Source organism: Mesocricetus auratus, unplaced genomic scaffold (assembly GCF_017639785.1).
Source record: "Mesocricetus auratus isolate SY011 unplaced genomic scaffold, BCM_Maur_2.0 Super-Scaffold_4256, whole genome shotgun sequence".
Lineage (NCBI taxonomy): Eukaryota > Metazoa > Chordata > Mammalia > Rodentia > Cricetidae > Mesocricetus > Mesocricetus auratus.
Window position 1 is genome coordinate 125,938,376 of NW_024429182.1, and position 24,336 is coordinate 125,962,711.

At 41.2% G+C, this 24,336-nt stretch overlaps 1 non-coding gene across 1 annotated transcript; it reads left to right on the forward strand.

Annotated features, from left to right (window-relative positions):
• The first annotated feature begins 2,146 nt into the window (after positions 1-2,146).
• On the forward strand, positions 2,147-2,251 carry LOC121135542. The gene has a single exon (XR_005872646.1). It is a non-coding gene; the product is annotated as a U6 spliceosomal RNA (small nuclear RNA).
• The last annotated feature ends 22,085 nt before the right edge of the window (positions 2,252-24,336 follow it).

Below are 24,336 nucleotides of genomic sequence, written 5' to 3' on the forward strand. Positions count from 1 at the left end.
TTTTTGTCATTTTTTAAAAATACACCGAGTCCATATAGTGCCATCATGCACATGGGTGTGGGGCCACATACAAGAGCATGTGTATCATCTCAGGGCCTGTATCCCTGTAAAGAATCTGACTCTTGCTCCCCCAAAGGCCAACAGTTGCCCTTGTCCTACCAGCCCCTCCTTCACCCATGCCAGGAATTTTTCTGGCTTGATCTTGTCCATGTCTTGTGCTTACAGCCACAGCTCTTTTGAGTTCATGTGCTGCTCTGGTGTCATGTCAGGCAGATTCTGTTTTGCTAGCTAATATGACATTTAACAAATGAATTTTTCAATTACAATATCCTACCACCTATGCTGATCAGATGTTTTAACTTGATATCCTTACATCTTCTTAGTATTTCTTGAAACTCATTTTATAAGGTTTTATACCACTTTTCTCAAAATGATAATCCAAAGTTATTAAATTAGGTATCTTTAACTTTCTAATTTTAACATGGTTTTATTTTTTGTTTAGCATGTGAAATAGTATCACTATGACATATATGTGTGTGTACTTTTACCTCGCTCATATTCAACCCTGTTATTATCTTATCAAGTAGAATGATAATTATTACCAAATATTTTGAAGCCGCTTGACATCATTTTTGGCCCCAAACAAAATATTTTCTTAGTCCAGAGAGCATTCAGCAGTTGGTTTTATTCTGAAAGACAGATATTAAATTATTTTGTGGGGAAGAATACACTTGGCATGTAAATACATCACTAACTCGTTTTTAAACAAAATTAAACATTTTGTTTCAGGAAAGGAAAATATCTCCTGAATGAATGAAATGCTTAATGGCTGAAGTAACAGAAGGTTGCTGGTATAATTCTGTGTTAACAGAATGTTGGCTAGACAGTGAGGATATAGCCCCGTCATTAAGTGCTCTTCAGTCTATAAAATAACATGCCTACTCTCTGGAAAATAATTTGTCACTATAGCCAATACATTAATAGTATAGTGTTGGTTGAAAATCTACTGTGCACTAGTTCCAGCAGCACATGTATTAGAAATTGGAATGATCAAATCAAATGATTAGCATGGGTGTTGAACGAGGATGGCACTGACTGATAAAGTGTTCCAATGACTGGGGTGGGGAACTGGAGAGATTGTTCCGTGGTTAAATGCCCCTATGAAGACATGAAGACCTGAGTTCAAATCTCTGGCACCTGTGTAAAAAGGGCAGATGTGGTGGCACATGTGTGTAGCTATACTGCTGGAGACATGGAAACAGGGGATCCCCTGAGTTGGTGACCATGCAGTCTAGCCATCAGTAGTTCTCAGTTCAAATAGAGACCCTAATTCAAAACCATCAGTGACAAGGGATAAAGGAAGACACACAATGATGATACCTGGCCTCCAGTAACATGCACACACACACAAACACACAAATACACACATACACTATACACCCATTCATAAAATGCCCCTTGTTTCACGTACACAGAAAATGGCTGGGGGTAAATAAGATAGTGTATACTACTACCAAAGAGAATAAATTTTTATTTAACTTTTTACACATATTACTCCCAGCTCCCTCTCCCTCCCCTCTTCCTCCATCCCCCCAAACCCCACTCTGTCTCCCCTCCACTACCCAGGGAGGGTAAGGCCCTCCATGGAGGATTTTCAAAGTCTGTCATAACATCCTGGGCAGAGCCAAGGCCCTCCCCCATGTGTCCAGGTTGAGTGAGTATCCCTCCATGTGGAATGGGCTCCCAAAGTCTATTTGTATGCCAGGGATAAATACTGATCTACTATCCGAGGTCCCATAGATTGCCGAGGCCCCCTATCTAACACGCAGGTTCAGAGCGGGGGGGGGGGGTTCCTGGATCAGTCCCATGCTGGCCTCTCATTCATCAGTCTGAGGTCCATGCATTCCCCTTTGTTTAGGTCAGCTGCCTCTGTGAGTTTTACCAGCCAGGTCTCGATTCCTTTGCTCATAACTCCTCCTTGCAACTGGATTTCAGGAGTTCAGTTCAGTGTCTAGCTGTGGGTGTCTGCCTCTGCTTCCGTCAGCCACTGGATGAGGCTTCTAAGATGGCATATAAGGGAGTCGTCATAATCAGGGGAGAGCATTTAAAGTAACCTCATTGCCAGTTGGTGTCATTCTTGTAGATCTTGCTTCAGCAGCACTTATAATAAACATTGGAACAATACAGAGAAGATTAGCAAGGCCCCTGCGCAAAGAGAATATTTATACACATAGAAAAAAAATCATTACATAGCCAAAGAGAGCTCATCCATTAAGAGCATTTATTGCCCAATCACAAGGCCAGAGTTCAGAAGCCAGTACCCACATAACACCCTGGAAGTCTTCAAATGTCTGTAATTCCACCTCCACAAGAAAAGGTACCTCTTCTTCCATCTGTGCACATATAAGCATGGTGCACACATCCCCCAACATGTGCTTACCCACAGACAATGCCGAAATGAATGATGTAACTGTTTTAAAAAGGAAAACCATCACAACTGTTAACAGAAGAAGACTGGTTTTGCTTGTAGAGCTTTTGTTTCCTTTCGTGCCTCATCATCACAAGGACACTTTGTGTCTTCTGAATTTCCTTTGATTATCAGTCATTATCATTAATTCTAAGTTGCCGATTGCCTTTTCTTTCTATTTTTCTTCTTCCTCCTCTGGACCTTCAGTAAAGTCAGATCTGAAATCTACATTCATGGTGATTTCTTTCTTGATGAATCTACCCTTACAAGAATTACGTTTGAAATGCCGATTATATTCTTTAACTACATTTAGCTACACATGTTTGAAAAACCCTCCAATGCTACAGTTACTGAGAATTTCATGTCTTTCTCTTCTTTTCCCTTTTATATTTTATATTTATATTACCTGCTCTTAGTTATTGAGCCGATTGTCTTGATTCATTTCACTTTTTTATTTCTTTGCTACATTTTATCTTGGGAGGTGGTGGTGATGGCGCAGGGTGGGGAGTGGCGGTGGTAGCATGCTCACCTTGGCACACATTCAGGAGTCAGAGAACAGCTTGACTGTAACAGCTCTCGCCTTCCACTCTGTGGCTCTCAGTGATCAAACCTGGGTCATCAGACTTGACTGCAAGCACCTTTACTCGCTGAAACATCGCGTTGTCTCTCCCAATGAAATTCATGGTGCTTTACAGCTATCTTCACCTCTTCCTCATAGGTACTTCACTTTAAATGCTATCTTAAGCATGAACAGAAGCTGAAAATCAGAGGTTTTTTTGGGATGCTTCTTTGCTTTAAATTTCCTGCTAGAAGGAATATTGATATTAGGTTATACCTAAGTGACTATAGTTGTTACCAGATATTGCTGGAAGTTTATTTTGTTATTCTCGATAACATTTTTTTTTGGTTTTTAGAGACAGGGTTTCTCTGTATTGCTTTAGAACCTGTCCTGGAATTTGCTCTGTAGAGCAGGCTGGCCTTGAAATCAGAGTGATACACCTGTCTCTGCCTCCCAAGTGCTGGGATTAAAGGTGTGCGCCACCAACACCTAGAAGTTCTCCAAAACTTTGTTATTTTAATAATTACATGAAAAGAGAAAAGCAAAGAAAAGTATCTAGAAAAGTTTAATGAAAATATCTGGTAAGTGAATGATAAAGAGACGGCATTCGACGTACAGCCACTTTGGAAATCATTGCACTTTTAATTGCAATAAGTCTTGAAGTAATCCTTTCTCATGGAGGTTTCAGAAGAGTGTACATCCTGAGAGCCAGTAGCTCTGGGAACATCTTCACCTTCCATATATGAATGAGTTGTAGTTTCTTTTCCTTGGGAAAGCTTGACTAACAGCTCTCCATCCACAGTATAGGCAGATGTGTTTCCCTGTTGAAAAGGATTTACTAGAGAGGGAAGTCTACATCAAATCCATGTCTCCTTTTCTTTGTATTCTTCATTGTGTAAGAATCCAAAGTTACTTTCAGAATAGCATTAAGCATAATCCTTTTTCTGCTATAGTTTACATTACAAATGTCCTTCATATGTTCATGTGTTGGAGGCTTGGCCCTCAGTGCTATTGGGAACCAGTACAACTATACTAGAAAGGGCCTAGTGAAAACTAATTGGGCTTTCAAAAGCCTGTGTTTGCACGGGAAATTAGAAAAGGACTCAGGTCTCTTCCCCTTTCTCTCTCCACTTTTAGCCACCACACCTTCAACAGTCCTTCTCCGTGTGCTCACACCATGAACCCCAGTGTCCCGCATTCAGGCCAACAACCATAAAATGAAACCTCTGAAACCGTAGATGACAAGAAATCTCTCCTATAAAGTTGACTTTCTCGGGCAATTGGTCACAGTGAAAGACATGTCTCTGAAATATTTTTCTTCAGTAGTTTTTCTCCAAGTACTTGGGGAGTTTAGGTTTTCTAGAGATATTTTTTATTTTTATTTTCTATGTATGAGTGTGTTGGCTACATTCATGTATATGCAGCATATTGCCTGCAATTGTGTATATCTGTGGCATGCACTGCTAAGATAATTGTCTAGCCTGAACTTGTTGGGGTTTGTTTTACTAAATAACAGAGATTCTCCTTGGCAGCCGTGAGGGAAGGTACAGATGCCTCCTGTGGTGGTCTCTGTTATACTGCAGAAGTGAGAGATATTCAGTATCCCCAGCACAGTGGGACTTTGAGGGAGTGTAACAGGGAGAGTAGTAGCTTTGTACTGCTACTGAGCACTTGGCAGGCATTCACACTTTCAGTGAGCAGGAGGCTGCCTGGCAGCCTGAGAAACATAAAGAGGAAAGGGCAGATTCATCCAGGAAGAGCCTTCTGCTGCATAACAGTTCTCACCAAGGGCAACTGAGCCAACAGGAATGTCCAACAAGTAGACTGGGCATCAGAGGGGTCAAAAGCTAGTACCTGTACCATGCCCAGGTACTGACTAGATTAGAAACTGCTTGGTGATCACTAAAATGGCTCACGTGGTAAAAGCCTTCAACACCCAAATCTGGTGTTCTGAATTCAACCCCTAGAACCCATGAGTGGGAAGTGATTTTGGATAATTCAGTGTTGTTGTATTTAACAAATAAAAATGCAGGGTGTCCAGTTAAAATTCAATTCCATATTATCAACAAATAAGTTTCTTGCGTGTGTGTGTGGGGGGGGGGTATTTTTTGAGATAGGGTTCTCTGTAACAGCTCTGGCTAACCTGGAACTCCCTTTGTAGACCAGGCTAACCTCAAATCCAATGATATCCACCTGCCTCTGCCTCCCAAGTGTTGTGATTAAAAAAGAAAACACTGCAAAGAGAACAGTCCACACAACAGGACTCACAAAGGAGGGTTAGTGGAAGAGGAGAGAGAAGGGGCAGAAAAGGGGGCAGAGACCAGTCCCTGGAGCCAAGAGTGATGGAAGAAAAAGAGAGAATGATAGAGGAAAAGAGGAAGAGAGAGAGGAGAGGGGGAAGGAGGTGAGTAGGGAAAGAATGAGGAGGCAATAGAACACATATGGTAGGAAAATGGAAGGGGCCATAGGGGTGGAAGGGGCCCCAGAAGTGGGAAAAGAGTAGAGATGGTAGAGAGGAACAACCTAAATTAAATTTGTATAAAAATACCATATCCATCTTTCTACTTTGTTAGCTAACTCATAAAAAAAAGTACAAAACTAAAACCCCTGACAACAGTGCTTCTTAGGCTATGGAGAGTGTCCAAGTGAAGACTCAGAGTCACTGGGTTGCAAATGGCATCTTTCCATTGCTGAAATGGAATAGTCCACAACAGGAAACATCAAAATCTAATATGGAATATCCCTCTCTCGCTAATAGGCAGGACCACCAGACAGAAATTTAATAAAGAAACAAAGATACTTGATGAAAGATGCCATTATATAAATCTGACTTTCTTAATGGTTGTTGAATAAAGCATTGTTAGCCAATAGGAAAGCAGAATAGGTGGGACTAGGAATCGAGGAGGATTCTGGGAAAGAGATGCACACACAGAGTCACAATGTGGGACACAGGAGAAGAAACATGTGGGCCCTTCCTCCAGTAAGCAAAAGCCACATGGAAATACCCAGATTAGCAATTATGGGTTAAATACTTAAGTCAGAGCTAGCCAGTAGGTAACAAAGCAAACGGCCAACAGCTTATAATTAATATAATGTCCTGTGTGTTATTTGGGGGCTGAGACAGCAGCAGGGCCCAAGTGACTAACTGAGGTAGGGCCCAAGCAACGGGCAGGAAGACATATGTTACAGGAAATCATTGAAGTTAAGACCCAACTGGGTTCAGCAGACATCGACAGAATATTCCATCCAAACACAAGAGAATATACATTCTTCTCATAGCCACATGGAACATTCTCAAAAATCAACCACATAGTTGGCAACATAGGAAACCTAGAAAGGTACAAAAAAATGGAATAACTCCATGTATCTTATTAAGACCACCATGCTTTAAAGTTAGAATTCAACAACAATAAATATTGCAGAAAACCTACAAACTCATGGAAATTGAATAATGTTCAGTTGAACCATTACTGGGTCAAGGAAGAAATAAAAAACGAAACTAAAGACTTTCTAGAAGTCAATGAGAATGAAGACACAACACACCCAAACTTATGGGACATTTTGAAAGCAGTGCTAAGAGGAAAGTTCATAGCACTAAGTGCCCACATGAAGAAACTGGAGAATAATCACACTAAAGAATTAACAGCACAATTGAAAGCTCTAGAACAAAAAGAAGCAAACTCACCCCAAAGGAGTATATGCCAGGAAATAATCAAATTGAGGGCAGAAATCAATAAAGTAGAAACTAGGAAAACAATACAAAGAATCAATGAAACAAAGAGTTGGTTCTTTGAGAAAATCAATAAGACAGACAAACCTTTATCCAAACTTACCAAATACCAGAGTGTGAACATGCAAATTAACAAAATCAGATTCTGAGGAAATTTAGAGAATCATCACTTTGAAAATCTGTACTCCTCAAAACTCTAAAATCTAAAGGAAATGGACAATTTTCTGGATAAATATCACTTACCAAAATTAAATCAAGAACAGATAAGCAATTTAAATAGTCCTGTAATCCCTAATAAAATAGAAGCAGTCATCAAAAGGCTCACAATCAAAAGAAGTCCAGGTCCAGATGACCTGGGTGTAAAATTTCACCAGAAATTCAAACAACAGATAATACCAATTCTCCTCAAAGTATTCCACACAATAGAAGCAGAAGGGTCATTGCCAAACTCTGTTTACCAGTCTTCTATTTCCCCAAGTCATACAAAGTCAAAACTAAGAAAGAGAACTTTGGAACAATATCCCTCATGAATTCAAAATACTCAATTCAAAAATATTCATGATTCAAAAATACTCAATAAAATACTGGCACATTGAATCCAAGAACACATCAGAAAATCATCCACTATTGTCAAGTGGCCTTCATCCCAGGAGTGCAGAGATGCAGCAATGGTTCAACATAGGAAAATCCATCTATGTAATCCACTATATAAACAAACTGAGAAACAAAACTCACATGATCATCTCACTAGATGCTGAAAAGACCTATGACAAAATACAACACCCCTTCATGATAAAAGTCTTGGAGAGATCCGGGATAACAGGAACATGCCTAAATATAATAAAAAGCTATATACAGCAAACCAACAGCCAACATCAAGCTAAATGGACAGAAACTCAACACGATTCCTCTAAAATCAGGCTGTCTACTCCATGCCTCTTCAATATTATACTTGAAGTTCTAGTTACAGCAATAAGACAACATAAAGAGATCAAGGGGATACAAATTGTAAAAGAAGAAGTCAAACTTCCACTATTTGCTGATGATATGATAGTTTACATAAGTGACCTGAAAAACTACACAGAAACTACTACAATTGATAAACACCTTCAGCAAAGTGGCGTGATACAAGATCAACTAAAAAAAATCAGTAGCCTTACTATATACAAATGATAAAAGGGTTGAGAAAGAAATCAGAGAAACATCACCCTTTAAAATTGCCACAAAGAACATAAAATACTTTGGGGTAACACTAACTAAGCAATTGAACGGCCTCTATCACAAGAACTTTGAGTCTTTAAAGAAGGAAATTAAAGAAGATATGAGAAAATGGAAAGATCTCCCATGCTCTTGGATAGGCAGGAACAAAACAGTAAAAATGGCAATCTTGCCAAAAAGCAATCTATAGATTCAATGCAATGCCCGTAAAAATCCTGGCACAATTTCTCACAAACCTTGAAAGAACACTTCTCAACTTTATAAGGAAAAACAAAAGACCCAGGATAGCCAAAACAACCCTGTATAATAAAGGAACTTCCTGAGGCATCCCTATCCCTGACTTCAAGCTCTATATAGAGATATAGTCCTGAAAAAAGTTTGGTATTGACACAAAAATAGACAGATACACTAATGGAATAGAATTGAACACTCTGATATTAACCCACACACCTAGGAACAACTGATTTTTGACAAAGAAGCTAAATCATACAATGGAAAAAAGAAAGCATCTTCAACAAATGGCGCTGGCATAACTGGATGCAAGTATGTAGAAGGCTGCAGATAGAACCATATCTGTCACCATGCACAAAACTTAAGTCCAAATGGATCAAAGACCTCAACATAAATCCAGCCATACTGAACCTCTTAAAAGAGAAGGTAGGTGGTACCCTCAAACGAATTGGTACAGGAGACTGCTTCCTGAACATAACACCAGTAGCACAGACACTGAGATCAACAATTAATAAATGGGACCTGCTGAAACTGAAGAGCTTTTGTAAGGCAAAAGACACAGTCAACAAAGAAAATGGAAGCCCACAGAATATGAAAAGATATTCACCAATCCCACATCTGACAGAGGGCTGATTTCCAAAATATACAAAGAACTCAAGAATCTAGGCACCAAAACACTAAATAATCCAAAAAAATGGGGCGCAGAACTTAATAGAGAATTCTCAATAGAGGAATCTAAAATAACTAAGACATGCTTAAGAAAGTGCTCAATATCCTTAGCTATCAGGGAAATGTTAATCAAAACAACTCTGAGATACCATCTTACTCTGTCAGAATGGCTAAAATTAAAAACACCAATGGCAGTTTATGCTGGAAAGGATGGGGAGCAAGGGGAACTCTCCTCCACTGCTGGTTAGAGTGGAAACTAGTATAGTCATTTTGGAAATCAGTATGGTGGTTCCTCAGGAAAATGGGAATCAGTCTACTACAAGATTCAGCAATCCTACTCTTAGGCATATTTCCAAAAGATGCACATTCATACAACAAGGACATCTGTTCAATCATGTTCATAGCAACATTATTTGTAATAACCAGAACCTTGAGGCAACCTAGATGCTCCTCCACTGAAGAATGGATGGAGAAAATGTGGTACTATTCAGTGGAAAATAAAACAATGGAATCTTGAAAATCACAGGCAAATGGATGGAACTAGAAGAAACCATCCTGAGTGAGGTAACCCAGTCACAAAAAGACAAAAATGGTATGTACTCACTCACATATGGATTTTAGACATAGAGCAAAGTAGTACCATCCCACAATCCACACGGCCAGAGAAGCTAGGAAATAAGAAGGACCTTAAAAGAGACAGACATACATGGTCCTCCGGAGAAGAGGAAAGTGACAAGATCTCCTGAGATAATTGGGAGCACTGGGGAGGGGAGTGGGAGCTAGAAGAAAGAGAGGGGGAAAAGAGGAGAGGAGAGGAGGACATGAGAGAGCAGGAAGATTGAGTCAAGGGAAGAATAGAGGAGGGAAAGAAATGAGATACCTTAGTAGAGGGAGCCATTAAGGTTTAAAGAGAAATCTGTCACTAGGGAAATGTCCAGAGATTTACAAGGTTGACCCCAACTAATAATCTAAGCAATAGTCGAGAGGCTACCTTAAATTCCCTTCTCTGATAATGATATTGATGATTAACTTATATGCCATCCTAGAGCCTTCATTCAATAGCTGATGGAAGCAGAAGCAAACACCCACAGCTAAATACTGAGCTGAACTCTGGAATCCAGCTGCAGAGAGGGAGGAGTAATGAGCAAAGGGGTCAAGACCAGGCTGGAGAAAGCTGGTTAATCTGGGGCCTCTTGTAGTGGATCAATATTTATCCCTAGTACACCAATGGACTTTGTGTGCCCACTCCACATAGAGGGATACTCTCTTAGCCTATTCACAGGGGTGGGGGGGGGTTATCTAGGCCTTGCTCCAAATGATATGTCAGAATTTGAAGATCCCCCATGGAAGGCCTCACCCTCCCTGGGGAGTACAAAGGGGATGGGATAGGGGGTCAGAGAAGGGCAGGGGAGGGAGAGGGAACTGGGATTGGCATGTAAAAGAAGCTTGTTTCTAGTTTAAATTTAAAAAGGGAAAAAAATCTAATATGGAGAAATATTTTAAGAAAATTTTGCTCCTGTTTTAGAACATGTGTGTAAATGTCTGTATGTATTTGTGTGGGCACAGATTGTAAAAATGTATTTGTGTGCTGAATACTACAAAGCTAGGATCATTTATGGCAAAGTAATGTTCTGGAATCTGTCACAGAAGTGCTGGTGATTTCACTTGGAAAAAAAAAAACTGTCCAGGGCAAGCAACATAAGAACCGGGCAGGCACTGTCCCCCACACAGCATTCTGAGTATTTACAGTGGAGAATAATAGGGTTCTATTTAAAGCTCAGAGATTTGTGAGTCTGTAAGTATAGGGTTAAGATCCTTAGATAACGGACCACGCATCCAGGAGCCTCAGGTATGAACTTTGGACAACAGTGGTAAGAAAAACTCAGAACTGAGCTTGGTGATGGTGTAACTGGGTCACATGTGACACAACCCTCCATATAAACCAACAAGTATTTCTTCTAATGTAAACATATGGTCAGTTCTTCTGAGCTACTTTGACCTGTAGTCTCTGAAATCGCTCCATTCAAAGTCCTGGGTTTTAAAATAGTTCCTCAGTTGAAACTTCCATCCGAAGTTTCAGCTCTCTTCCACCAACTAGCAGAACATGATATCTGGCTAATGTTATCTTAAAAGAGTGCTGATTATAAATGCTGGTTTGCTCTTTCTTGCTAAAGCAACATGGAAAAGAATGGTATTATCTACACAACATGGAAAATGCCTGGGGGTCCCATACTGACAACTGTGAACTGGGTGACTCTATACTGGCCAGTGTGTGAGCTAACTCATAAGCACAACCCTGACCAGCCCTTGACAAGAGGAGGAGATATCTCTTTCAAAGTCAGGCTACATCTGTAGTCTCGGTCAACATCTGGGACCTGAAAGGACTTCACACTTAAGAGTCTACGACTTTTGTCTCTCAAATATATTCAATTTGTTTAAAAATACAAATGGTTAGGCAACATGTTCCTCCCCAAATCTACATAACAAAATAATTCTAAACTGCATATGTATGGGAACAGTGTCTCCTCTTTTCTTGTAGCTCTTCTTGTTGATACTCAGTTCTGCCTTTTTTTTAATCTCAACATAAATGCTACAGCAAAAGAAAATATTTATCCTCCAAGTGTGCAGGCAACAAGCAAGCTTAGAAGTCACAAGCTTTTAAAAGTCTGTGAATTTGATATTACACTGAACAATTCATGAAACTGGATCATGCAAACATTTTAATCAATGGACTTACACTGAAATCTCACAAAGAAGTAAAATTACATAACAAAAGGACAGAGGTGTGGCTATACTGCTGTCTGCACTTTGGAGTTGAAGAGTCAAGAAGAGGTGCTGAGAAAATGTGACTATGTGAACTGCAGCAGCGATAACTTTGGGTGCTCCTACTCTCTCAGAATCATTTCTTTTAGGGGTAACTGCAGTTCAGCCCACTACAGTGAGAAAAGGAAAAATGGCCTCCACATTCTGACATGCATCTCCAGAGCAAAGCATTTATAGAGGGCACTTCACACATGCTGAGGAAATAATGTCCCAGAAAATGAATGAGAAATAAATATCCTCTGATTAATGCTCTATAAATAGATTTGCTATAGGTTTCATCCAATATTCATGGTATATACATGTATGGGTCAAATTACCTTTAAATATTAAATTTCCTTCTCATCGTGGAGAATTTCCGATTATTTTCAGTGTTTGTGAGGAGCAGAGAGGAAATCCCTGGGTTAGCTGCTTGGAGATGCTGCTTCTGGTTTAACAACTTCTCCGAGGTGAGAGGGATTTCACTCTTGGAAATGGGAAGTAGCCCCACCCCTCTTCCCTGTGTCCCCTGGGTCACCCTGGATCTTAAGGACATAAGCAATGCACCTATGCTTCAAAGAGGAAATGCGTGATGTGGCAGCCCTTGGTTAGCAAGCCTGTGGCACACGACACCCATCTCATTTATATACTGCTTGAGAGATAAAAGAAAGCTTCAGAGAGATATGGTCATGCACACCTGCTCCCGGGTAACAGCAGGTGCTAGGTGGAAGCCTGGTTTGACAGGGACCTAAAGTACAGGTTTGTCGCTGGTGAGGCAGGTTAACTGTCACAGAGAACACCAGGGACTAGCGCTTTTGAAGCACTGACCTAATGAATGATCGGGCATTGGCCAGCATTCCCTCATGCATGACAGTGGGAAACTACTGTGAGTTCACCTCTGGGTTTACATCCTGTTCTGCCTCTTATCATTGGAGTCAGGTTGAGAATCTGGCTTTTCTTAGATCTTTCTTCATCAAAGGTAGAGCTGGAACAATAGTGGATAGGTACATAGTGCTCACCTCACGACAATGTCAGAACTTGACTTGAGATTCTGTAAGGTGAGTCTGAGAACCTGGCTCAGTCAGTAAAGCCTGGCCATAAGACAAAAGGATAAGAGTTTTCTTCAGAACCAACATAAAAATCAGGATACTTGTAAATCCAGGGGTATTGAGACGGGAGGCAGAGGCAGGAGGATTCCTGCAAACTCACTAGCCAGCTAGCATAGCCTACTTGGTGAAGTTAGAGACCATTACGAAAAGCTGTCTCAGCTGACTGGACAAGGCAGGAGCTCTTGAACCCCAGACTGATGGCTGAGAGCCAGCAGAAGAATGATCCTGACTGCCTGAATGTAGTGTCAGTGAGGAGACTCAGCAATCTCTGGGGCCTTGGGTAGTAGATCAGTGTTTACTATGGCTTACGAATGAACTTTGGGAGCCCATTCCACATGGAGGGATGCTCTCTCAGCCTGGACACATGGGGAAGGGCCTGACTCTGGAGACCCCCCATGGAAGGCCTCACTGTCCCTGGGGAATGGTGTGGGGATTGGGTGGGGGGCTGTAAGGCTGGTGGAGGGACAAGGGAGGAGGGGTGGGAGAGGGAGGTGGAATTAACATGTGAAGCATGCATGTTTCTAATTTAAATAAAAACATGTACTGAGGGGGAAAAAAGCAAAAGAAAAAAAAAAGAAAACTGTCTGACACAGAAAATGACAGGTGCCTAAGAGATGACATTTTAGGTTGTACTTTGACCTCTTATGGACATACACATGCCCACACATCATTGATCAAGATTCTATATGTGGCTTTAGTACGTAAAGCACTAAGTCAAAAATACATAAGAATGAAGAAAGTGTGCCATCCCTAAGAGGACCCAGGAATGGTTCTTTACCCACTCACAGCGTCAGGGCTGCTGTCTGTGGTACCCACAACAATTCTCAAAACTCATTTCCTCAAAGTGCCTGAGACTCTGATGCTTGTTTGTGTTTGTTTGTGTTTGTTTTTTATAGAGTTTGCAGAGTTAAAGAGCCAGTGGGAAACCTAGTCTTCTCCTCCAGGTAAAGTCCCAGGTCACTAAAAGAGGAAGGTACCTGAGAAGAGACATTCTGGCTTGTCCTCTGACCTCTTGCCTATTGCACAGCTAAGGAATCAGTGAGCAGATTATAGAGTTCTAATTCGGACAAACAGTTTAACACTGGAACTGAAACATGATTTGAGGGCTGCAATAATTGTGATGAGACTGTAGGGGCAATCCAGGACCACCCCAGGTAGAGAAAGAGAAGTAATCATTTGTATATTCCCTGTGGAGAACAGCATATGCATAAGTACACTTTAGGAATCTATTATAACATGCAATATAATTCCAGATAATTGTTTCATATACTAAATGATGTATTTTGATAAATTTAAGACATGCTGCAGTTTTTTAAATTAAATTTGATAAATTTACTATACCATGGAGTTTATAAGCTTAATTCACAATTCATATTTTTGATATGACAACCACATAAAAAATCTTGGAAATTGTCCTGAGATTATTTCCCATCTCTTGGACTGATCATGTCTCAGGTTCTGTTTGCAATTCCAACTGGACATTTTTCTCAGTGTCACCTCAAAGTCATCATTCACTGTGCTGGGAACATTAGCTGACTAACTGCCTTTTCTTACACTGTTTTGGGTGTTACAATTGTCTTAGGTGTCATGTGAAGTTGAATAGAGATGTAAACAGGATTGAGGGCCAGAATCTCAGTGTGGTGCACCTCTGGGGGGGCCTCTGTTGCCTGTGATTTCTCATAATCCCCAGGGCAGGGTGCATAAGCAGCAATGTCAAAGAGAACTCCAGACAAAAGGCAGACAGCCAGGCACCTGAGCCACTGCTAGCGGCAAGGAGAGGCTTGGGCAAGTGGCTTCTTGGGAAGAAGAGGTGACAAGGACTCACGCTGGTTCCCCATCTGACACTTACCTACAGCACCATCTGTAGCTACTACTTGGAGCCTAGAAGTCCCATGGCCTCCGGGGGAAATGGAAGCTCTCTCAGAAACCCTGTAAACCCTGAGTTGATAGATGGCTGCTCACACTGGTTCAGAAAACCATGCCCAGTTACTGCAAGCCTTTGAGAACCCTCCGACAGGCTCTGAACCCTGACGCCAGCTTTACAGGCTTGCAAACAGAAGCTTCCTTCCACCTGATTGAATGAATTCACACACTCACGTGCATTCACTCACACACACGCAGTCACACACACACACCCATGTGTGTGCACTCACTCATATACACACATACACAGTCACACACATTCACACAGTCACATGTACTCATTCATATACAATACACACACATGCACACATGCATGCACGCACGCACACATGCACGTACACATGCATGCACACACACATGCTCCATGTGATATTCCTACAGATTTAACCCTGAGTTTTCATACTATTGTAACTCCTTCCTCCTTCATAGAATCCACCTTCAAGGGAAAAAATAACATTAACAAAGAACCATTAAAATTGCTGTTATCACCTCCAGGAATATCCAGTTAGTGTTTCTAAAGGAAAGACGTGAAACATGGAGGAAAGCTGTATTCTTCAAGCCACTGTGTTTGAAGGTCCTAGCTGCAGCCCTTCATCCCATCAATAATCTTGTTCAATCCTTGTCTCTTTGTTTCATCTTTGAAATGGAGTACTTACGGCCCATCCTATGCAGAGGGAAACTAAAATGCAAAGGTTATGACACTTTTAAATCACACTGATGTTGAATAAAATAGTCCAGATTTAAAAATTACTTATGGCATATCTACATTTGTATGTTTTGCTTAAAAGTAAGTATTTGCTACTAACAGTAACTCTGTTTTCTAAATAGTGCAGAGAAAGTAGGCCTGGATCCAATGACATCAAATTTCTTAATATCCATAAAGTTAGGATATTTTATTCTTTTTTCACCAGTTTTTAATCGTTTTTATTCATGTGTGTGTGTGTGTGTGTGTGTGTGTGTGTGTGTGTGTGTGTGTGCGCGTGCACCCATACATGTGGAGACCAGGGGAAAACTTGCAGGAGTCAGTGTTCTCTACCGTAAGGATACCAGGAACTGAACTCATGTCACCAGGTTTGGCAGCAAGCACCATTACCCACTGAGTGATCTTGCCAGTCAAAGTTAGGATAGTGTTATTTAAAAAGACTTGTGGCGTGTCTTAAATTAACTGCAACATCAGCAGCAGTGTGTGACTGGGGCATGAGGGCTGAAGGTTCCAGAGAAGCCCAATATGCCCTTGTCTGTAAATAAATTACTAACTGAAAGTTTCAGAAGAATTCTATGATAAAATTTTTATCTTCTCTAAGACCAAATTATTTTTGCCTCCCAGACTTTGACCTTCTTGGGAACAGGATCTCTGTAAGATTAGCCATTTTATCTACGAAGTCACACAGTGTTGTGCACAGCATGGATTTTAGAATATGACTATTCGCTTAAATTAAACAATATTCCAGCAGTCATTTTACTTCTTGAAAATAAAGTACATTTTCATGGTCTTTGTGGTTACAAGTCATTTTTATAAGTGGCACCTAATTATAATTACTATTGTCTTCAATACAAGTTATAGAAGTGAGAGTTGAGAAAAGTGTCTGGATGCCAAGACTTTTAAAGTAAAACGCCCAACACACAAGGATTCGAGGGTGTGTGTGGTGTACGTGGTGTGTGTGTGTGTGTGTGAATCAGAATAGTATTATAGCTTTGATGAATGAATGGTGCCTCTGTCAATCAACCTGCTAGCTTATGTGTGAAACCACCATAAAACAGTGATGAAATCACATCACAAAGCAGACAGCTAGAAGATGGCTAAAGCCAACATTTTTACTTACCTGTTCTTAACTATAATTATTTTCAGATAAGAATGAGACCTGAAAAAAAAGCACAAAGCTTTAATAATGAAGAGGGCTGGATCACTAGTTAAGAGTACTGGCTGCTCTTCCAGAGGACTGGGCTTCAATTCCCAGAACCCACAAGACGGCATGACAGCTCATTATATATATATATATATATATATATATATATATATATATATATATGTCTCAGGGGATCCAGCACTCTTTTTTGGCTTCCTTGACACAGGACATGCACTTGGTCACAGTCATCCATGAAGGCAAAACATCCATACACATGAAATAAAGGTAAAGGAAAACTAAAATTACAAAGAAGATGCCTCACCACCAGAAATAATCATCAGAAACTGTGGCTACCTAGATCTATGTCACTCATAGTCATGAGGCGTGTGTGTGTGTGTGTGTGTGTGTGTGTGTGTGTTTACACTCGAGGAAACAGAAGTTCTTGGTGATGCGAAGGATTCCACAATCTCTGAACGATCCCAGTCCAAGTGGTTCCTTGCTGGCGGTGGCCTTTGTCATAAGACTGGATTTTGCTTCAGAAGTATTGCATGCCATCTGGCCCCAAAGAGCAAATTTATTTTTATAATATCAAATTTGCGACAAGGGAAAGCCACACACATGCTCAGCGTTGGATGAACTTCCATTTTTCACACGATTGACTTTCACTCGTCTTTCCTGGGGCCCCCCGAGCTGGGTGGGCTCTTTTCCTCAGCTTCAAGCCTTATCTCTGCTGAGTTGTAGGATTAGGATCCCAAAGTCACTGAACAAACAGGGTCTGATTCTCCACAGCAGACCTTTTGTTCGTATACATTTCCCTGGCTGTTGTTCGAGGAGGCAGAGAATGCCTACTCTCCCCACACTAATAATATCCTTCAGTAAATGATAAAGTCAAGTCCAATGTAAACTGAGACGCTTTATCAGCATGTCAAAGCTATCCCCTTACAGCTCTGTACTGGCCAACTGTGCATCCTTTTCCTACACAAAGACTCCATACGCATTAAAGGGCACTTACCAGAGTGGGTGTTTGTTTGTCAAAGGAGAGCAGGTTGGCCCCTGACTCAAGTCGCCCTGGTTGTCACTGGCATCGGAGGAAGAGAGGTGTATTTTACAGCAAGACTCCTTTCTTAATGATCTCCTGAATTGAGTCAGGCGGGAGCTGGGGCTTCCTGTCAACCTGCTCTTTCTCTTTCCCATGTTAATATTAGCTGATGGATCCTCAGAGGCAAAGCATGTTTCTTACTGTGAACAGAGAGAACTCTGCGGTTGACCAGTTACTCGTCCACCCTGTTGTCAGAGAAGATGAGTCAAAAGGGATTTACACACTTGGTTCATTCCACCAGATGGCCCTTCTTCCCCTGCATCCTGAGAGGAGTTTCAAAATCAATTCATGTTCCTCTACAGTTCTAAATTAGGCAAATGGTCACGCTCGTCTTGATTGTTAATAATCCGGCTTAAAAAAGTGAACCTGCGCAAAAGTGGAAACACTTCGACAGGACCTTCCAGAATTCTGAGCCTTTTTCAACCTCAAATGATACTTGCCCACAGAACACTGAAAACACTTCCTCTCCTTTTACTTCCTATGTGCCTGTGACTGATCAGTGCAGTCCCAGGAAAGGCTGTTACGTGCATGCATGTTTATATGCTCTGTGCAAAATATTATGTACACATAAAGAATGTGTACACTGTGTACAACTCCCACATTTTGCACAGACCCAAACAGCATGTGGCCTTATGTAAATATTAATGGGAACAGTGAGAGGTGGCCTACATTGGTGACCAACAATATGCTCGGGTTTTCCTGGATGTTTGTTGCTGTTACGTATTTTTGTGTTTGTTTTTACTTTTGTCTGTGATACTCAGAGAATGTGTGAGGGATACTCATGTCAAGACTGACAGAGTTTGAAGTATGTATAACACTGTTGCTGTGTTGGTTTCATTCCAAGCACAGCATGCTTCTGGATGGTCTGTCATTACCTTCAGACCTGAAGAAAAGGCAAGTGTTAGCTTAGCAACAGACCTCACTCATTGGTACGTATAGTCTGTTGGGGGAAGGGCCAAGTGACAGCTGCCAAGACTCTGGGTATCAATAGGAAAAGGTATTATGAAGATCTCAAGTTTCCATTCACATTTACACTGCCTCTTCAAGTCATGTGTGTATGTGTGTGTGTGTGTGTGTGCATGTGTGTGTGTATGCATGTGTACATGTGCACACTCATGGGTCCATGTGTTCTTGTGGTTGTGGAGGCCAGAGGACAACTTCAATTGTCATTTCCCAGGTGTCTTACTGAACCCAGAGCTTCCCAAGTAGGCTGTGTCCCCCAGGCCCCAGGGATACTCCCCAGTGCTGAGATTACAAGCACACGTCACACAGGCCTTTCTTTCACATGAGTTCATCAGATGGAGTCCAGGTCCTGGTGATTGGGTTTTACTAACTTGGCTATGAGGAACAAGGTATGATAAGCTAAGTAAAGAAGAAATTCCATCTTACAGAGCATATGTTTTTGAGGACTGGAAATAAAGATGCTGGGAGACAAGCACTTGATAGCCCAGGATAGGCAGGTCTGGGAGAGGTGATATTTGAACATGCCTCAGTGTTCTAAATGGTCAGTAAGAGTTTTCCAAGGAGAGGGTGTAAGAGATGGGGCATCAGCAAATGGTGACAGAGAGCATGACAGGTGTTGCCTAAACTATGGGAAGATATCCGTGTGGATAGAAGTTCACCTCCATTACTTCTCTGATGGAGAGGGCAGGGCTAGAGAGCTACTGTATTTGGCATTATCTGGCAAGCAGACCTAGGCATGCTTTGGCATTTAAGTTGATGCTATAATCAAGATTGTTTCTCTTCTGAAGCCATGGTAAAAGTTAATCAAGAAGTTACTGATTGTCTACTAGGAGTCCTGCATGGATTAATCAGAAACTTGACTAGCAAGTAAGAAAAAACAAACAAAAGCAGGTTGAGAGAAACAAAGACAATTAGTGGACCTATGTGATCATGGTCCAAGCTCCAGCACTTTGCTGTCAATCCTCAATTTATATTAATGCAACCCCAATGAAAGTCCCATTCAGCCAGCATTGGGTTCTCTTTAAGGGGAGAGGGCAATGAGAAGGTACATTATTCTATGCTGCAATTAGGAAGAGATGACTGTCCAAATCACACTTCTTTCTTCATCAGGAACAGCCTCTATGGAAACTGTTAGTTATCTACATTCATTTGAATTTACAAGTTTGGTCAATGTGTGCCAAGAAAAGGCTGTCCTCCAAGCAATGTTAAGAGCTGATGGTATATGATGGTTAATGTCAACGTGCCACAAATTAGAACCACCTAAATATGTAGCCTGAGATGGAGAACTGACTTAACTGCCTTGAGTAATGCCAGAAGACGTATACAAATTGTGGGTGAAAGCTCCTGGTAACTGTCCAGATAAAATAGGTATGTCAGGAAGGTCATCTTGCCTTTTCCTCACTTGGCCTTCCCTCTTGCTGTTGTTTCTGCTGCTGCTGTGGCTGGTGATGATGATGGTGGTGGTGATGATAATGATAATGATGATGGCTCCTTCTCTGATTTCCTAACCAGTATTTTCATACTTTCATTGTAGATTAGGGACCAGTGGCTCTCCAGGAACTATCTTGACTTCCAGCATCATATTAGGACTGGTGTAGCACCCACCCTTGTGGCTGAGTGACTATCAGTTTCTTGGTTTTCATGTGTGATTCTGTTGTTCTAGATTAAAGCTGGCCGGATAAATTCTTTTGTGTGAATCTCTGTGTGTGTACACATGTTTTTTTTTCCTCTCAGCTCATCAGTTCTGTTCCACTAGAGAATCCTGACTAATACAAGATACAAAGATACATAAGCCCAGGACTGATCTCCAGAACCTTTCAGACTAATAATATGGGCCAGAGGTCAAGTAAGTATTACGACTGACATGGGAGTTGGGAAGGGGAGGCTCAGAAAATTATGGGAAGGCATTTGTAGGGATTATCTGACTGGAAAGGTCTCTAGGAAGTTAGATAGTGAGTGATGAGTTTAAGGGTATCAGTGCAACCTCAGCTTCAGCAAATCATTGCTGTGTAGAAACTTTGGGCAGCTACACCAGATACTCTGAGATTTTAAGAAACTGTTAAATCATGGATTCCTTGTGAAAGATTATAAACTGTATTAAGCTGAATCAACTTGTTATCCATGTCTTCCTAAATATGTCCTGTCCTGGATGATCTATAACTCGTCCATCAATTCAATTTGATCCCATTAGATTACATCTGACTGGAAGGAGGAAGCTTATCAAGTCAATAACAATGTATTTATTCCTCATCAACAGTCACATGAAGAAGGTTATTCAGTGACCAAGTGTGACTTTTGCAATGCATTCCTTTAGCTATGACTTGCAGGCCAGTCAGATCCATTCTTGCCTGGACTCCTTCACTTTAGCAGAAAGTTCTGCTGTATCTCAAGAGGAAAAGCACAGAACCAAATGTTCTTTGAGGTCCCAGGACTCGCATTTCCATAGTCTCTAAAGCCATATGACTCAGTCTCTCCAGCACAATGTCAACATCTTTCCAGTGAATAGCTTTTTTTTCTTTTTTGGCTAAACTAGCTAAAGTTATTTTCTACTGCCTGCAAATCAAAGAACCCACTAATATAGTTCATTTTATTTTTATATTTTATTATTCTGAATTACTATAAATCTTCTTGGTGACTTTTCTCTTTGATGGATAATGACAGTTTCCCAAGGGAAATGTTCTATTTATTTTCAGAGTAATAGTACAAGAGACCAGCAACCGTCAATTCGAAATTTTCATCTTAAGTTCCGCAAAGAAGAATTGCATCATGTATATATATTTGGGAGTGCTGTACTTGTACAATCCTCAGAATAGTAACTAACTTGAAGAGATGCTTCCATCGTTCAAAGGTCCGTGTGTGTGTGTGTGTGTGTGTGTGTGTGTGTGTGTGTGTGTGTGTGTGTTTCTTTTCTCTTTATTGGGTTCGTCTTTGGTCTCTGGTGCTTTGTGTAACAAACTTGAACCACAGAAACATGAGAGGACTGGAACCATCCTAGTCCAAGGCTGATCGGCTGGCATACTCTGGGAGCAGAGTGCACTTTGTAAGAAAGGAGACAGGCTGTCCCAATTTCAGGATAGTTGGTCTCCCAGCTTTTAGGATGACATTATAATTGTCCTTTGCTAGGGTTCCAGAATCCATGATAACTTTATAAGTGATAATGAAAATCAGCAGCAGAAGGAGGAGGAGGAGGAGGAGGAAGTCTATAATGCCTTTAACTTCTTGTACTGTGTTCATACCCTCTGCCACAGTTCCAAATCTGGGTGTCTTCCCATAGCTTTCACTGGCCCTTGGTTTCTTTTCAGGCACTGAAAAGCCATCTACCTCATATTTGGATCATAAACATCACATGTGGTTGAAAAAAAAACTCCAAACATTTCGTCCCTTGTGCCACAAAGAGTGTTTAAATGACAGATACTAAGTAGGTTGGAGCCATCATGGATCAGTATGATATATCCAATCTCACACTTGGGTTGGGCCTTCCATTTGCATTGGTGACCACCAAAGTGTCTGCATAGAGACACCAGAAATCCTCACCTTCCCTGTTGAGAATGTCACCTTCCCTGTTGGGAATGTCACTTTCCCCATTAGGTACCCTTCATACCTGTTGAACTTTTCTTGCATAGCATGTACTGCCACTTAGGAATCAAATGCTAGTCAAGTGGCATGAGCTAGCAGGCAGTGTTCTGTTGATCTTCATATGTGAATCTGTTCTCTATCGTCTCTCCTGTGTATCCACAGTGGGCCTGCCCTTACAATCTGCTCAGTTGAGTTGAGAAATTTTTCTGGGTCTGGTGCATGTGGTCCAAAGACTAAGGTGGGTTTTCTTTGTTTGCTTGCTTGCTTGTGAAGACTCTATCTCTTAATAACCTATTGTAAGAAAAATTCTAATAAGAACATTGTCAGGGAGTCAAGATGTAACCGCCATAGGGGTAAGAAGACCAGAAACTTTTCTCCGGTAAGAGAAATACTTAGTTTGGCAGTTATGGGGTAAATACTTAAGTCAGAGATAGCCAGTAATAAACAAGCAAGGCCAACAGCTTCATAATTAATATAGTGTCTTGTGTGTTATTTGGGGACTACAACGCGGCAGAGCCCAGGCGACTGGTGGGGGAAAAGCCAAAGCAGCAGACAAGAAAAAGGCTTCTCTCTACAGACAAGCTGCTTATTGATGACAACACAATCAGATGAAAATGTTTGCCTATCAGCATGGTTCCATGAGCCCTCCTGTCTTCTTCCTTCCTGAGCCACCATCTGGAGAGACACAGGAAGGTCTTACCCAGAATTGTAATAAAATATGTTATAAAACATGTTCTTATTAGATTTTCCTTATGATAGGTTACTAAGTAACAGAGACTTCATAAGCAAACAAAGAAACAAACAAAACCCAACTATGAAACAACAGGTGTCACTAGGTGCCAGCATCCACAAGTTAAGTTGCTATTTTAATGGAGAGGCCAATCTCAAAGCCAGGGAGCCATAAACATTACATCCAGTGAAGATGAAAAGGCAGTGGTAGACCTAGGAATGCTTATATTCCAACCAAACACATGGACCTAAACTCTGCTGGCCAAGGAAGACCTGACCCAAGGACTAGTGTGCCGTGAATATCTTACCAGTGTCCAGATGTCTGAGATAAAACCTCTGGAAACCTTTTTTCTGACAGGCAGCTGCAAAGCCCTGCAAGTTAAAATGCAGGCTTTGACTCTGTAATCTTGTGAAGGAATGAAGCATTACTGTGTTAACAGAGAATCCTACCATCTCATCCTTGAAAGGAATTTGGTTCTGCAGCCACATCCCCCATCAGGCAGAGTGTGAGATATGTTGAAAGGAGATGGTGAAAGCTGTAACTGTAGAATTTCATCGGGCCATCTGAGTCATCCAGGCAGCCCCAAGCACTCTCCTTGTTCCTGTATTATAATAAAACAAATTATTCTGGTGTCACAGACCTTGAATACCTACTAACCTTGATAAGCACTCACACCTAAACAAAAGGAGAATCAATTTGCATTTTCCTTTCTGCTGGCTAACATAATGCTTCATTTTACAGTCACCATTAAGGTTATTGCAGCGTGCATGTACCACATCAGGCAGTTTGTGTCCATTGTTCATGCATAGCTCCATCAGAATGTTTCAGGTCCAAGGCATTTTCACAATGACTCTGCTTTTGTCTGGCCCCATGCTATTATCTTGAATGTGTTTATCCCAACAGGTCCCTTCAAGACCTAAACCCCATCCCCTGTGAAAACATGTCAGTCATCCCCTTTGCTCACCATTGAAATGAACAATGCCTAGGAGCTCAGGAGTTGTGTGTGCACACACCTTCACACTCGCATTCATATGCAAAGCTCACCTGGGTGGCCAGATAAGTAAAGTTACTAGGCTTCTCGAATTATCCTTAATGGACTGCAAGCTGCATAAAGTGAAGAAGCCCCTTGAACAAGCCATAAATGCTAAGCTGAGAGATGGTTCCAGCCAGGCCATGCCTGACCATTGAATGATCATTTTCCCTTGATCTCTGGCTTCTTAATTTTCAGGGAGCAGAGGAAGTAAACCACAGGCATTCTTTAAGCAAACATCTTTCCCTGGGCAGAACCAGGAAACCACAAATGTGGGAGTTAGAATAATAGAGCAATGACTACTGGCAGGTAGGGGTAACGTAATTATTATAGATGTAACCTTTAAGAAGGTAGAAACAGAAAATCTTCACCCAGAAAGATAAATG